Raw genomic sequence first — 15,132 nt, forward strand, 5'->3', positions numbered from 1 at the left:
CCCCAGTGCACCATAGTTACCCCAGCTTCAACTTCTAGCAGCCTTTTAAAAGAAATAGTTATTAAGTTTAATTTAAACAAATTAACATTAAGTTAAATAATCTCTGAATACTAACTAGTCTGACAATAAGCCTGTCCAAAGAGGAATGTTTTCAGTCTAGCTTTGAATGTAGAAACTGAGTCGGCCTCTCTTATATGAGCTGGGAGTTTATTCCATAAGACAGGGGCTTGGTGACTAAACGCTCTACATCCAACCGTACTTTTACTAATTCTAGGAACCACAATCAGTCCTGCATTTTGCGAGCGAAGTGTTCTCATTGGATGGTAAGGGACTATGAGGTCCTTAATATAGGACGGGGCCATTCCATGTAAGGCCTTATAGGTTAACAGGAGGATCTTGAACTTGATTCTGGAATCAACTGGGAGCCAATGGAGTGAAACTAACACAGGAGTGATGTGATCTCTTCTGCTGGTTCCAGCTAATAATCTAGCTGCTGCGTTCTGAACAAACTGGAGACTTCTTAAGGAACTCTTAGGACACGCTGCTAACAAGGAGTTATAGTAATCCAGCCTCGACGTAACAAATGCATGGATGAGTTTTTCAGCATCACTCTTAGAAAGTATATTTCTGATCTTAGCAATATTCCGCAGGTGAAAAAAGGCAGTTCTACACGCCTGAGATATATGAGCCTTAAATGATAAATCCTGGTCAAGTAAAACCCCAAGGTTTCTAACTGTGGAATTGGGGGCTATACTTATGCCATCCAGGGAGACTATCTGAGCAGACAGAGCATCTCTGAGGTTTTTAGGACCAAGTATAATGACCTCAGTTTTTTCTGGGTTCAAGAGGAGGTCATTAATTGTCATCCAGGTCTTGATGTCACTGATGCAGGCGTTCAGTTTCTCTATCTGGTCATTCTGGTCAGGCTTCATGGATAAATACAACTGCGTATCGTCGGCATAACAATGAAAATTAATGCTGTGTTTCCTGATTATGTTTCCTAGGGGTAGCATATAAAGCATAAACAGGATCGGTCCCAAGACTGAGCCCTGTGGGACTCCATAGTTGACTCGAGTGCACTGAGAGGAATGGCCATTTACATTAACGAACTGATACCTATCGGACAGATAGGATTTAAACCACTGGAGAGCAGATCCTCTGATCCCTATGTCCTGCTCTAATCTATGGAGTAAAATACTGTGGTCGATAGTGTCAAAGGCTGCACTGAGGTCCAACAGGACCAGAATAGAAAGTAGTCCCTTTTCTGAGGCCAATAACAAGTCATTAGAGACTCTAACTAGTGCAGTTTCCGTACTGTGGTGAGGTCTAAACCCCGACTGAAAGTCTTCAAAGTGGCTGTTGTCCTGTAGGTGGCAGTAAAGCTGCTTAACTACAACTCTTTCTAGGATTTTAGAAATAAAGGGCAGGTTTGATATCGGTCTATAGTTGGCCAAGATGCTAGGATCCAAACTGGGCTTTTTCAGAAGAGGTTTAACAACTGCATATTTAAAAGACTGTGGCACGTAACCCGTTTCCAGAGGTATTTATCATTGTTAATATGGGATCATTAATTAGGGGAAAAGTTTCTTTAAAAAGTCTAGTGGGAATTGGGTCTAACAGACACGTTGAGGATTTGGAGGACGTAATAATTGATGTTATTTCCCCTTGATCCACAGCAGTGAAGCAGTCCAATGTTACAGAGGTTTCTATGGATGCCTCTATTTCTACCGCTTCAGCCTGTTCTGGGCTGACAGTAGGAATAACTTGATTTAACTTATGTCTAATATTTGAGATTTTACTATCTAAAAATGTAAGAAAATCATCAGAGCTGAGAGAAACAGGAACATGTGGTTCTACTGAGCTCTGACTGCGAGTTAATTTAGCTATAGTGGTAAAAAGAAATCTTGGATTATTTCCATTCTCTGATATTAAGGTTGAATAGTACTGGCTTCTAGCTCTATGCAGAGCTTTTTTATAATTTAATAGGCTATGTTTCCAGATATCCAGAGACTGCTCTGAACCGGAGCGGCGCCATTCTCTTTCCAACTTACGGGTTTCTTGTTTAAGAGAATGTGAAGGAATTTGTTTTATTATTATCATTGTTTAAATGTATTTCTTTAAATGTTAACTCAGATTGACCTTTTTACCTCTTCTGAAAACAGTTGTGTGTTTGTTCATCTGCTTCTCATCCCCCACCCAGGATGAGGGGTTTACGACACACTGTCCTGAGCTGATAAGGGATACTGTTTGAACTTAGAATCCAACCAAAAGGGTCATTTGACGACACCCCCTGATGAACTTTTTGTCTTTGTCTTGAATTGTTACCTCCCACTTGTGTTCTTAATAAAAGCAGCACAGGGAGGGGCAGACCTTTGAGAAGAGAAACGTGGTGGACCTTTTCCAACACATTTGCTCCTCTCCCTCGTGCATGAGAAACTTGATTCTTGTTGTGGTTTGTTGTTTATAATTGTGTTTTTCTTTAATGTCTAGATGCATTTTAACAACATCGAGTGTATTCCTGAGGGCTTGTAAGGCATCATTAACAAACTGGTCATTTATACTAGGACTGATACTATGGGAGCTGGTCTCAGAGTATTTTCTCAGAATATCACTAAGTACTGGCTGAACTGTGAGTTTAAACTCAGACACAGAACGGTCAGTTAAGGTTCTTCTAAGCTGTTTCTTATTCCCTGGTGCAGAAGGATGTTCCAGTGTAAGCTGGAAGGTAATCATAAAGTGATCAGAAATGATGGGGTTAAGAGGAAGGACACTCAGCTGGCTGATCTCTATACCATGGGTTAGAACATGGAATTTTACTGGGTCACTCACTAAAGTGGATCGAATTTTTGGAGTCATTTGAGTCACTTACTGCAGCCATGGAGTGCAGAGAAATCCACATGTTCACACAAACCCAACCTGCTGTCATGTTCATAATACTCATACTACTAAAATAATCATTGGGAGAAATAAAGAAAATCTATAGATTTCAAAGGAGAAACATTTATTTTACATTCTCAGAAACAGAAAAATAGCATACAACCCATAGCAAAGCAAAATTGAAGATGAGATCTCGTTTCTGTCACATTTACGTCTCCTAGACATAAATGAGAACTGTTTGAGACTAAACTGCTTTTCTCATTCTTCTCAAACATTTCTCCTGAGAAATAAGTCTCACAGTGAGCACTGTTTGAGATCTCAAAATTCTCTCACAACTGTCTCTTCTCCAGATCTAAATTAAGAGAAAAATGAGCCATATTATGTTGCGCTCAAGTATGTCTCAATTTGATATCCTTACTTCAAATCCCTTTCTCAGTTACGTCTTAGTGAAAGACATCAATGGTTCTGTCTCTCGTTGCTCAATAATTTAGATCTTGTTTTAGCCTCTTTTTTTATTGTCTCAGCAAAAAGAAAAATGAGAATAGTTCAAGCCCTAAAATGAGTCTCATGATGACACCATTACAGTTCATCTCGAGAAAATAATATTTTTTTATTTATGTTCAACTTAAAAAAGTTGTTTATTGCTTACATATTTATATAACTTAATTACAATTTCAAGAGAAAAAAAGTTAAATCATTAAGACGGTCATGTCCTCAAAAGACATATTTTTGAAACTTTTTAAAAACATGAAATTTCAAGACAACGTTGCAGTGTCGATTTAAAAAACTTTTTTTTGACTGCTTAGATAAACATAAATGAACAAGAATGTATGTTGGGTTAATGATGCTAGGTTTAGTTAAACACAAACACACGCATGCACTGGCACACATGCATACACGCACAAGTGCATATCTTCTTTCTCTTTCGGCTTTTCCCATCAGGGGTCGCCACAGCGAATCATCCTTTTCCACCTCACTCTATCATGAACATCTTCTACCCTAACATTAGCCAACTTCATGTCCTCTGTCAAGACATCCATGTATCTCCTCTTTGGCCGTCCTCTTGCCCTCCTGCCAGGCAGCTCCATCTCCAACATCCTTCTACCAATATATCCACTATCCCTCCTCTGAACATGTCCAAACCATCTCAGTCTGGCTTCTCTGACTTTGTTGCTAACACAGGCAACATGAGCCGTCCCTCTGATGTACTCGTTCCTTATCCTGTCTAACCTGGTCACTCCTAAGGAGAACCTCAACATCTTCATCTCCGCTACCTCCATCTCAGCCTCTTGTCTCTGTCTCACTGCTACCGTCTCTAACCCATAGAGCAGAGCTGGTCTCACCACTGTCTTGTACACCTTTCCTTTGAGTCTTGCTGACACTCTTCTGTCACACAACACTCCTGACACTTTCCTCCACCCGCTCCAACCTGCCTGCACTCGCCTCTTCACCTCTTTTCCACACTCCCCATCACACTGAACTGTTGACCCCAAGTACTTAAACTCCTGCACCTTCTTCACCTCAGCCCCCTGTAACCTAACGCTTCTACCTTGATCCCTCTCGTTCAGACACATGTATTCTGTCTTACTATGACTGACCTTCATGCCTCTTCTTTCCAGAGCAAACCTCCACCTCTCTAGCTGTTCCTCCACCTGCTCTCTACTCTCACTGCAGATTACAATGTCATCCGCAAACATCATTGTCCAGGGAGATTCCTGTCTTACCTCGTCTGTCAGCCTGTCCATCAGCATAGCAAACAAAAAAGGACTCAAAGCTGATCCTTGGTGTAGTCCCACCTCCACCTTGAACTCCTCTGTCTGACCTACAGCACATCTCACCACCGTCATACTTCTCTCATACACGTCCTGAACTACTCTGACATACTTCTCTGCCACTCCAGACGACCTCATACAGTACCACAGCTCCTCCCTCGGCACCCTGTCATACGCCTTCTCTAAATCTACGAACACACAATGCAGCTCCTTCTGACCTTCTCTGTACTTTTCCATCAACATTCTCAAAGCAAAAATGGCATCAGTGGTGCTCTTACGGGGCATGAAACCATACTGCTGCTCACAAATCTCCACCTCTTTCCTAAGCCTGGCTTCCACTACTCTTTCCCACAGCTTCATTGTGTGGCTCATCAACTTTATTCCTCTATAGTTGCTGCAGTTCTGCGTGTCACCCTTGTTCTTAAAGATTGGGACCAGAACGCTTCTCCTCCATTCCTCAGGCATCTTCTCACTCTCTAAAATCCTATTGAACAACCTTGTTAGAAATTCCACTGCTGTCTCTCCTAAGCACTTCCATACCTCCACAGGTACGTCATCAGGACCAACGGCCTTTCCGCTCTTCATCCTTTTCAGAGCCTTCCTAACCTCATCCTTTCCAATCTCTGCTACTTCCTGCTCCACAACAACCACATCTTCCTCCCTTCTTTCCCTGTCATTTTCCACGTTCATCAGCTCCTCAAAATACTCCTTCCATCTTTTCTGTACACTCTCCTGGGTTGTTAGCACCTTTCTGTCTCTGTCCTTAATCACCCTTATCTGTTGCACGTCCTTCCCATCTCTGTCTCTCTGTCTGGCTAGCCTGAACAAGTCCTTCTCTCCTTCCTTTGTGTCTAACCTGTCATATAGCTCATCGTAAGCTTTCTGTTTGGCCTTTGCCACCTCTCTCTTCACTCTACGCTGCGCTTCCTTGTACTCCTGTCTACCTTCCTCAGTCCTTTCTACATCCCACTTCCTTTTAGCCAACCTCTTCCTCTGGACGCATTCCTGTACTTCCTCATTCCACCACCAAGTCTCTTTACCGTCTTTCCTCTTTCCAGATGACACACCTAGCACCTTCCTACCTGTTTCCCTGATAATCTCTGCTGTAGTTTCCCAGTCATCTGGAAGCTCATCCTGACCACCCAGGACCTGTCTCAACTTCTGCCTAAATTCCTCACAAGTTTCTTCATTCTGTAGCTTCCACCACTTGGTCTTGTTTTCTGTTTTCCCTCTCTTCTTCTTCCTGACCTCCAGAGTCATCTTACACACCACCATGCGGTGCTGTTTGGCTTCACTCTCTCCTACCACCACTTTGCAGTCATTAACCTCTCTCAAATGACCTCGTCTACATAGGATGTAGTCCACCTGAGTACTCCTACCTCCACTTCTGTATGTCACTCTATGTTCCTCTCTCTTCTGGAAGTAAGTGTTGACTACAGCCATTTCCATCCTCTTCGCAAAGTCCACCACCATCTGTCCCTCCAGATTCCTGTTATGGTGCCTGTCAGTCTCCTCCCCCTCCCCCTCCTGCTCTGCTCCTGACTCCACCAGCTGGGACCAATTCACCTCATCACCTGCTCTGCTCTTAAGGAGATCCAGACCCATTAGCCAGCGCCAGTTCGTTACCCTCTATGGTGACTCTACCTGGTCTCAAGTCTAGTTCATGTTTCCTTTTTCAAGTCTGGCCTTGTGCTTAACCTGCCTCTCTCTGTCTCAGGATTCCAGCCTCCAAGAGTCCCCAGTGTGGATGTCAGCTCGAGTTCTCCAGCAGTCCGGTGGAACCCTCAAGCTTTGCCAAGCCGCGCTTTTACCTCCAGCCACGCCACAAGCCGCTTTGCTCTCCAGCTGCCCACCAAGTCACACCAACCTTCCTGGAAGGAAATAAAACTCATTTCTTACCTTTCACCTATCTTCGTCCTCTCTCTGGGTTTTAGCATCTGGGTCTATCAATCCTTCAAGTCATGACAATTCCTTTCCTTCACACCAAACCTGCCCATCATCTCCTCATCACCTCTATTGCCCTCACCAACATGGCCATTAAAGTCTGCTCCAATAACAACTCTCTCTCCTCTGGGGATACCCTCTATGACCTCATCCAACTCACTCCAGAATCTCTCCTTCACTTCTAACTCACAGCCAACCTGTGGCGCATACCCACTGACTACATTCACCATCACCCCTTCAATTTCTAACTTTAGGCTCATCATCCTGTCTGAGACTCTTTTCACCTCTAGAACACTGTTTACAAACTCCCCCTTCAGAATCACACCTACCCCGTTTCTCTTCCTATCAACACCATGATAGAACAGTTTGTATCCTCCTCCAATACTACGTGCCTTGCTGCCCTTCCACCTTGTCTCCTGCACACACAGTACATCTACCTTCCTTCTCTCCATCATGTCTGCCAGCTCTCTGCCTTTCCCTGTCATTGTGCCGTTAAGAGTCCCTATTCTCAAACCTATGTTCCTGCCTTTTCCCTTCTCTCTCTGGCCACGGACCCTTCTGCCTCCCCTCTTTCTTCGACCAACAGTAGTCAAATTTCCACCGACACCCTGTAGGTTAACAGCATCGGTGGCGGTCGTTGTTAACCCGGGCCTCGACCGATCCGGTATGTCAAAAGTGTTGTGGATGATTCGCATGGTTATTTTGGCAATTTTTACGCCGGATGCCCTTCCTGACGCAACCCTCTCTATTTATCCGGGCTTGGGACCGGCACAGAGGCAACTGGCTTGCAACCCCTGTGGCTAGATTAAAGGGCTAGCATATACGCACACTTATATGTTGGTGGGTATTAAACATTTAACACATTGATGTCTGAACTAAATAAAGGCCATTTGGGATAAAATTTGGATCACCTTAAAGTGAACAAAAAATAGATTTTACATTTGAAACAAACAAATAAAACACATAAATAAAAATAATCAAATAAATAAATCAACTTTTTAGGGTGGTACAGATTTATGGGGTTCAGTTTGAGTTACTTTATCTTTGTCTTTAAAAATCCCCCTTCATGCAGCCTTACAAGCTGAAAATATTTTCTGTTTTCTTGATTTTAGTCTGCATCATATTGAACAAACAGAAGCCTGGAGTAACCCGATTTGAATTTTAAACTGTATCACAGCCTCACGTGACACAGATTTCTGATTGGTTGATCACAGTGGGAGGGAAAACCCTGTGGTTGACGTCACCAACGGGCCGGACTCTGCAAGCGGGAGAAGTGGAGAGAACGAGAGACTTTTGACGAGCGTTTGTCGTATTTTTTTCTGCGTTTTAACAATCTGTTGGATGAATCTCCAACATTTTTTTGCTTGTCTGGAAAAGATTCAAGTAAAATCTTTGAAGTTTGCGATTTCTTTCCTCCAACTCTGAACTCAGTTGAATGCTAAAGGTGTTTTAAGCTAGCTCCGCCAGTACTGCAGACGTCTGGGCTACTCGCGGTGGCTGTGGCTGTATACGTAATTATTACATTTTAAAAAGGTTAACTTGTGCTTTTTTAAATAAAAAAATAGAGACATTGAAGAGTTATTTGCAGTGCAGAGTTTACAGAGTGAGCCTCGATATTTTTCCAACCAAACGCGTGCCGTGAGTTCTAAGTGACTGGAGACATTTTGCTCTTCAGTTAAGGGTCTGCAGGGTTCGTCCCATTCACAGTGTGACGACACCACAGACCATTTCCATTATTGCAAACTTCAAAATGTGCAGATTCACTGTATGTTCAATTTTTACGCTGTAAAAAGCTTTTATCTTGTTTAAAATATCATCTTGCAGACGTTTGGCCTGGCATGTCATCTTTTGAAACTGGTCATGGACATGTGTTTAAAGTAAAGTCATCATTAACTGCTCACATGTCTAGAAAGCATAATCTGAATATTTAAGTATGGATATTAGGGAAACATGTTCTCAGCCCTCTGTCAGTGGTGGAGATGTTTAGAGAGCACAGATGTAGCTAAGCCAACAAATGTCAACACTGATATGTAGGAGGATTTTAGTGAATCATATAAATCATATTTTAAAACCTTTCCAGATCTTTTGTGCTGTAAAATGTGTGCACACATTTTTTTTCCCCTCTCTGATTCAAGGTGATCTAAATTCTACACGTGAAATGAGTGAATCAGAACCCATGTTCAGGAATCAGGAATCAGGAAAACTTTATTGTCATTTTATCATGATAAAACGAAATTAGGCTCTCTGGTCCCGGGCCAGCCGTTTACATTCAGACATAAATAATATATATCAATAATAATGTCAGTAAAATATCAGTCTGTTATGGTGTGGTTCCTGATGAGTATTGCACAGAAGTATTTTTCAAATTGCACAGTATTTTATGTTAAGTATTGCACAGCCCTGTGATATTGCACTTGGGAATTAGCTTGTTGTCCATAGAGGGGGGGGGGGGGTGCAGTGATCAACCGGAGTTAAGCAGTCTGACTGCTTCAGGAAAGAAACTGTTCCTCAGTCTGGTGGTCCTGCTCTTTATGCTCCTCAGCCTCCTGCCTGAGGGGAGCAGGGAGAACAGAGGGTGTGAGGGGTGGGTGGGGTCTTTCAGGATGCGAGAGGCCCGTTTCCTGCATCTGGTCGTATAGATGTCAGTGGTGGACGGCAGGCTGCAGCCCACAGTCCTCTGTGCAGCTTTGGTCACTCGTTGCAGAGCTTTCCTCTCTGCCGCAGAGCAGCTGCCGTGCCACACCGTGATGCAGGAGGTCATGATGCTCTCCACCACACACCTGTAGAAGGAGGTCAGGACTGGGATCCCCATCCCAGCTCGCTTGAGCCTCCTCAGGAAATAAAGGCGCTGGTGTGCCTTCTTGACCAGGCAGGAGGTGTTGGTGCTCCAGGTGAGGTCGCTGGAGATGTGCACGCCCAGATACCTGAAGCTGGAAACCACTTCCACCGCGTCCCCTCCGATGTGAATGGGGGGAAGGGGGCATCTGTCCTTCCTAAAATCCACGATCATCTCCTTGGTTTTCTTCCCATTGATGCAGAGGTTGTTGTCTCTGCACCAGCTCTCCAGATGTTCCACCTCCTGCCTGTAGTCGGACTCATCGTTGTTGGAGATGCGTCCAACCACAGCTGTGTCATCCGCAAACTTCACGATCAGACAGCTGGGGTGACTCGCTGTGCAGTCGTGCGTGAGCAGGGTGAACAGGAGGGGGCTCAGCACACAGCCCTGGGGGGAGCCCGTGCTGAGGGTGATCGGGGAGGAGGAGACGTTGCGGATTTTTACAGACTGCGGTCTGTCTGTCAGGAAGTCCAAGACCCAGTTGCACAGAGTGGGGTTCAGTCCAAGTGTGTGTAGTTTCTGGGTGAGGGTCTGCGGGATGATGGTGTTAAAAGCTGATGTGAAGTCCACGAAGAGCAGTCGAACGTACGCGTTCTTGTTCTCTAGGTGGGTGAGGGTTGTGTGGACCACAGAGGAGATGGCGTCCTCTGTGGATCGGTTTGACCTGTATGCGTATTGGTGCAGGTCCTTGGTGATGTCGATGGATTCTGTGATGCGGGTCATGACCAGTTTTTCGAAACATTTCATGACTATCGGTGTCAGGGCAACCGGCCGATAGTCATTCAGACTTGTCACTGTGGATGATTTGGGTATTGGAATGATGGTGGCGGTTTTCAGGCAGGTGGGGACCACTGCCTGCATCAGGGAGGTGTTGAAGATGTCTGTCAGCACCTCTGTGAGCTGGTGTGCACAGTCCTTCAGCACCCGTCCAGGGATGTTGTCGGGTCCAGCAGCTTTGTGAGGGTTGATCCTCTGGAGGGTCCTCCTCACCTCAGCGGGCGTCACACTGAAAGGCTCTTCGCAAGGTGGGATGGTGAGTTTGGTGCTGGGAGGGGCGGTGTTGGAGTCCTCAAAGCGGGAGTAGAAGAGGTTGAGTGCGTCTGGTAGAGAGGGGTCCTCAGGACATTGTGCATCTCTGGTGTTGTAATCTGTGATGCACTTAATGCCATTCCACATACTCCGAGGGTCATTCGACGTAAAGTGTCCCTGAATCCTCTGAGCATAGGCGGCCTTGGCCCTCCTCACCCCAGCATGCAGCTCCCTTCTTGCTGCTCTGAGTGCCACCTTGTCACCTGACTGGAACGCAGAATTCCTGTGTTTCAGCAGAGCCCGCACCTCTGCGTTCAGCCAGGGTTCCTCCACACTGCAATTATGGAAGTCCTACCAGAGCCACAAAAGACATCCTGGAAGAACACTTGCAGTCCATTGGAATAAATGGAGTTGTATGAGGATCTAGGATTCATAGAAGAGGCTGACTTGCTGCCAGCTTTGAGACCTGTTCAAACCCGGAAACGTCTTGCTTTCTGGAAATTGAAATGTGAGTCTCAAACATTACAAATGAGTTTTTGTAATGCACGGAAGTGGATATGAATATGAATGGGTAACACACTGACAGTACAATGTAAACTTTATACACTTATACTGTTTGTTTGTTTTTTGTTGCAGACCAAACGCCAGAGAACAGCACATCATCATCTGTTGAGACCTCACCAACACAATCATCATCACTTTTGTTATTGTCACAGAAAAGTTCATCATCCACATCTTACAGAAGCTGAGGACTGTACATACATTGACTGGGAGGACAGCTTTGATATTCCATGGAGTAAGTTTTCTGAGGAATTTGTGCAGAGGGGAAAGGGACCTGGCCCAAGACTAAGGAAGGAAATGGTTTGCACTCTTGTTGCAGAAATGAAGAAAGCAAGACGTTTTTCCAGACTCTAAAAGGCTGCAGATGATGCAAGGAGATTGTATGTGGTAAGTAAAGTTTCAAGTGTTAAATTATTCTAAAGGTTTTGTCATTGTACACTGTACATGAGTGACATGTTTACTTCATCCATTGTTCTGTCTTTAGGACAGTCTTGCTTTTCCCCAAGGAGGTTCATGCTTAGTTTGGACCGCTCCATCGTACACAACAACATTGCAGCACTGTGCCTGATGTTCAGAAGCTACTTCTGCTTTAACAGTCATTATCCAACTGAGCTGGCTTCAACCCTGGAGTTTCTGCAAAGGTACATATTTATGAGTGCTGTCATGCGATTGATTTTTGGGTGTGATAGTTAATCATGACTTGCAGTTAATTATTCTAATTAATCTTGTATTAATCTAACTCAGGGCTGCTCATCCCTGGTCCTTGAGATCTACCAGCCTGCCTGTTTTCCAACTCTCCATGAATTGCTTGCTGCTGATTACCTGGACCAGGTGTGTTCATTCAGTCAGAATGTGGAGACATCTGGTTGAGCTGATCAACAGCTAGCAGGGCTTGGAGATCTAGAAAACAGTCAGGGTGATGGATCCCAAGGACCAGGAATGAGCAGCCCTGGCCAACTTAAAATTTAGCTTTGAAAATCTTTATTTTGGGGCAATTTGATTTAAATAGCAAGATTGTGTCACATTAAAAGAAATAAAATACAATTTAAAGGGTGGCTTTATGAAGTTTTCTAAGTATAACAGACTTTTTTCCAACCTTTACTTTTGTACCACTAAGTGGTAATTCTTCAGTCTCAAACAGAACAAAGACCTAAGCCAAAGTGCTCTACTTTAAAAAACTAATGGAAATATTCTGAACAATCCAAAAAATATTGACCACAAAATTCTTAATCATAGCATAATATATATTCGTTGAAATATTTTATTCCACAGTTTACCGTTCGACACGATCAGCCCTCAGCGTCCCAATTAAGACAAGGGTATTATTTTTCCCTTGTTAAGAGCCAACCATGCAAAATGTGAATTTTGATCATTTCTTAAATGTTTGATCTGGACTGTATCATGAAAAATGAAATGAAACAGATTTGAACCTTATTTGTTAAATAGTTAATGCCCATAGAATGCTGCATTTCAATTCTTTTAACTGAAACAGATGTCCTCTCAAGCGCCGTGTGGCTGCTTTTAGGGATGACAGAAACGTAATCTTATGGTAGCATTATGCAGCTGCTTTTATAAAACTACAGTTTGCTTCTAGCTTGAAGTGTTATCTTTGTTTGTTATGTGCTGTCTGTTATCAATTTACTCATGCCAGATTTTAATGTTCTTGTCTTACAGCTGATGTCCTAAGATGTGCCACTCTACCTGGTTGGGAACAAATTGAAGAGGCCAAGCTCAAGAAAGCCTTTGTCAGCAAATGTAGGGCCAGAACAGGTTCTAAGGCAACTGCTATGATCTACAGTATGCGGACTGGTTTCTCTTCCATCTTTTTTCTTATTTTTTATTCTTATTTTTTATCTTAATTTGGTTCTCAAATTGGTTCATGGATTTGGTAGACTGCAAGTTTCAGAGAATGTTTTTATCAGGTACTTTTTTACGTGGTTACATAATCTTGTTTTTTCCTTGTACCTCAGCAGTGTTGTCAGTGTGTTTGTTGTTTAAAATCTGGAAGTATTCATGACCATCATGTCAGCCACATTTAGTACGCCACGGTTCATGTACTTAATGCATTTAATATTTTAAAAAGTGTCTAATACTGCTACCACAATTCAAATGCTGTACTGATGATGGTGCTGCCCAAATAAACTGTAAAGCATTTACATTTCTAGTATTGTTTTTACTGTTACTGTATATCAGTGGTCTCCCATCCTGGTCCTTGAAGGTCACTGTTCTGGATGTTTTAGCTGTTTTCCTGCTCCAACAGATCTGCTGCAGTGGTTGAATTGCCTCCTCAAGTTCTGCAGGAGGTGGTTAATCACCTGTTGATTCACATCTAAATTCTCTTTTCTTTCTCAAATATATCTCAAATATCATTCTCATTAACGGCTTTGGTAAGACATTGAAGAGAAATGATTAAGACATGAAAGGGACATCAGACAGACAACGATGAGATCTCTTTTAGGACTCATTCTTAGATTTGTCTCATGAGCGTCTTAGGTTCGTCTCTCCCACTTCTTAATTATTGCTCTAACAGTTGTCTCAACTCAACCTGATTTGTCTCAGTGACGTCTTTTCTCATTATAGCTTAACTCTTGCTCCTAAGGGACCCTTAGGAGCAAGAGTTCAGAAGCAAATGATCACAGAATGATACAAATATGAGACGCTCAAACTGATCTCAAGAGACGAGATCAAGCAATATATGAGCAATAGATTTTTCCTATGGGAATGAATGACAATAAATAAAATACACAAAAAAAATATATTCTTATAACCTTAATAATCTAATAAAGTGTGGAACTTAACAGTGAGATTCTTTCCATTAAAAAACAAACTTACAAAAGTTAATATTTGTTTTCTTTAGTTTGCTGATTCATTTTGCAAGACAAGTAAAAAGGGAATTTGCTTCTATGGCGACACACTGACCAAAACTGGATTCATACAGGTTCTGAGTGAGGCCGAGCTACTGAGCGACTCGTTCAGACTCGTAGCTCTTAAGAGGGGAGGGGATGAGTAACTGCTCCATGTTTTTGGGAGAGCGGTGCTGCTAAGAGCTAACAAGTGATCTCTTGTGTTGTGAGCTTTGTTCTGAGGTTTTTTTACTTCTCATAGCAGAGAGGACAAAAGAATTATGTGACAATGATCAGCTGGACATTTTCCTGCAAAGTGCAGGTCCTATGTTGGTGCTAGAAGGGAAATAGTTAATGAGTCAGTGGGGGACGAAGAATCACGATTCGAGTATTGAACGAGTTTTTTCATGACTCAGTACAGACACTCATTAGCTCTGTGACCAAACAGGACCAAACAAGCTTTTTAGAAACACAGAAATGAGTTTGAGCCTACAGTCTGACAGGAAATTAGGCATGAGAATGTAAATTCCAATTAAATAAAAGCTTAAAGTGACAGGCAGAAAAAAAAAAGATGTGAAATGTTTGTGGCATTTCTTCATCTGTTAACCCCTCTTGGTTTTTCTGCAGCCACTTTTTTGGCGGTTAGTCTGTAGTATACATATTGCATGCATTGAGTTAAATATATTTAAAAAAAACTAATAGTAATGCTTTACACTACTCTGTTTTATCTAAAAGTAAAATGTAACTTTCCAGCAATGGAAAAATTGAGAATGATGAATGATGTTAGATGAATGAAAGATGATGAATTTTCAGTAAGACTACAGTCACATTTCCCAAAATGTCACTGTGTGGGGACCTACGATTTTGGTGGCCGTGGCACTTGTAATCGGGAGGTGACAGCGCAGTAGCCGCAGAGCTTTTAAGAAAAAGGTAAAGGTTTACTGGGACCGGACCATAGTTTGAGATCGGTCAATGACCGCCCGGGCGCATATGGAGGTGTCACGGAGTGACAGGCGGGTGTCTGGAAGGCAGCAGCATGATAATTGACTGATAGGAGTGTCTCCAAGGTACCCCAAAATGTCCAATGATTGGCCGATTTTAGACCGCCACCCTTCTGCTCCTGTGCTGCTGCATAAGGATAAAAAACGGCCTTTAAGCTGTAGGTAATAGTTTTATTTTCATTAATGTCAATATTTGATATCAATTATTGATAGATTACTACAATAATCTCTAGTTTCTGTTCTGAGGTTGAGGTTCTAGCAAATGGAAG

General features: G+C 42.9%; 1 long non-coding RNA gene across 1 annotated transcript; it reads left to right on the forward strand.

Moving 5' to 3' along the window:
• The first annotated feature begins 10,775 nt into the window (after window positions 1–10,775).
• On the forward strand, window positions 10,776–13,175 carry LOC105355697. Its single transcript, XR_002873359.1, has 5 exons — window positions 10,776–10,966; window positions 11,095–11,254; window positions 11,339–11,406; window positions 11,504–11,660; window positions 12,694–13,175. It is a non-coding gene; the product is annotated as an uncharacterized LOC105355697 (long non-coding RNA).
• The last annotated feature ends 1,957 nt before the right edge of the window (window positions 13,176–15,132 follow it).

Source organism: Oryzias latipes, chromosome 6 (genome assembly GCF_002234675.1).
Source record: "Oryzias latipes chromosome 6, ASM223467v1".
NCBI lineage: Eukaryota > Metazoa > Chordata > Actinopteri > Beloniformes > Adrianichthyidae > Oryzias > Oryzias latipes.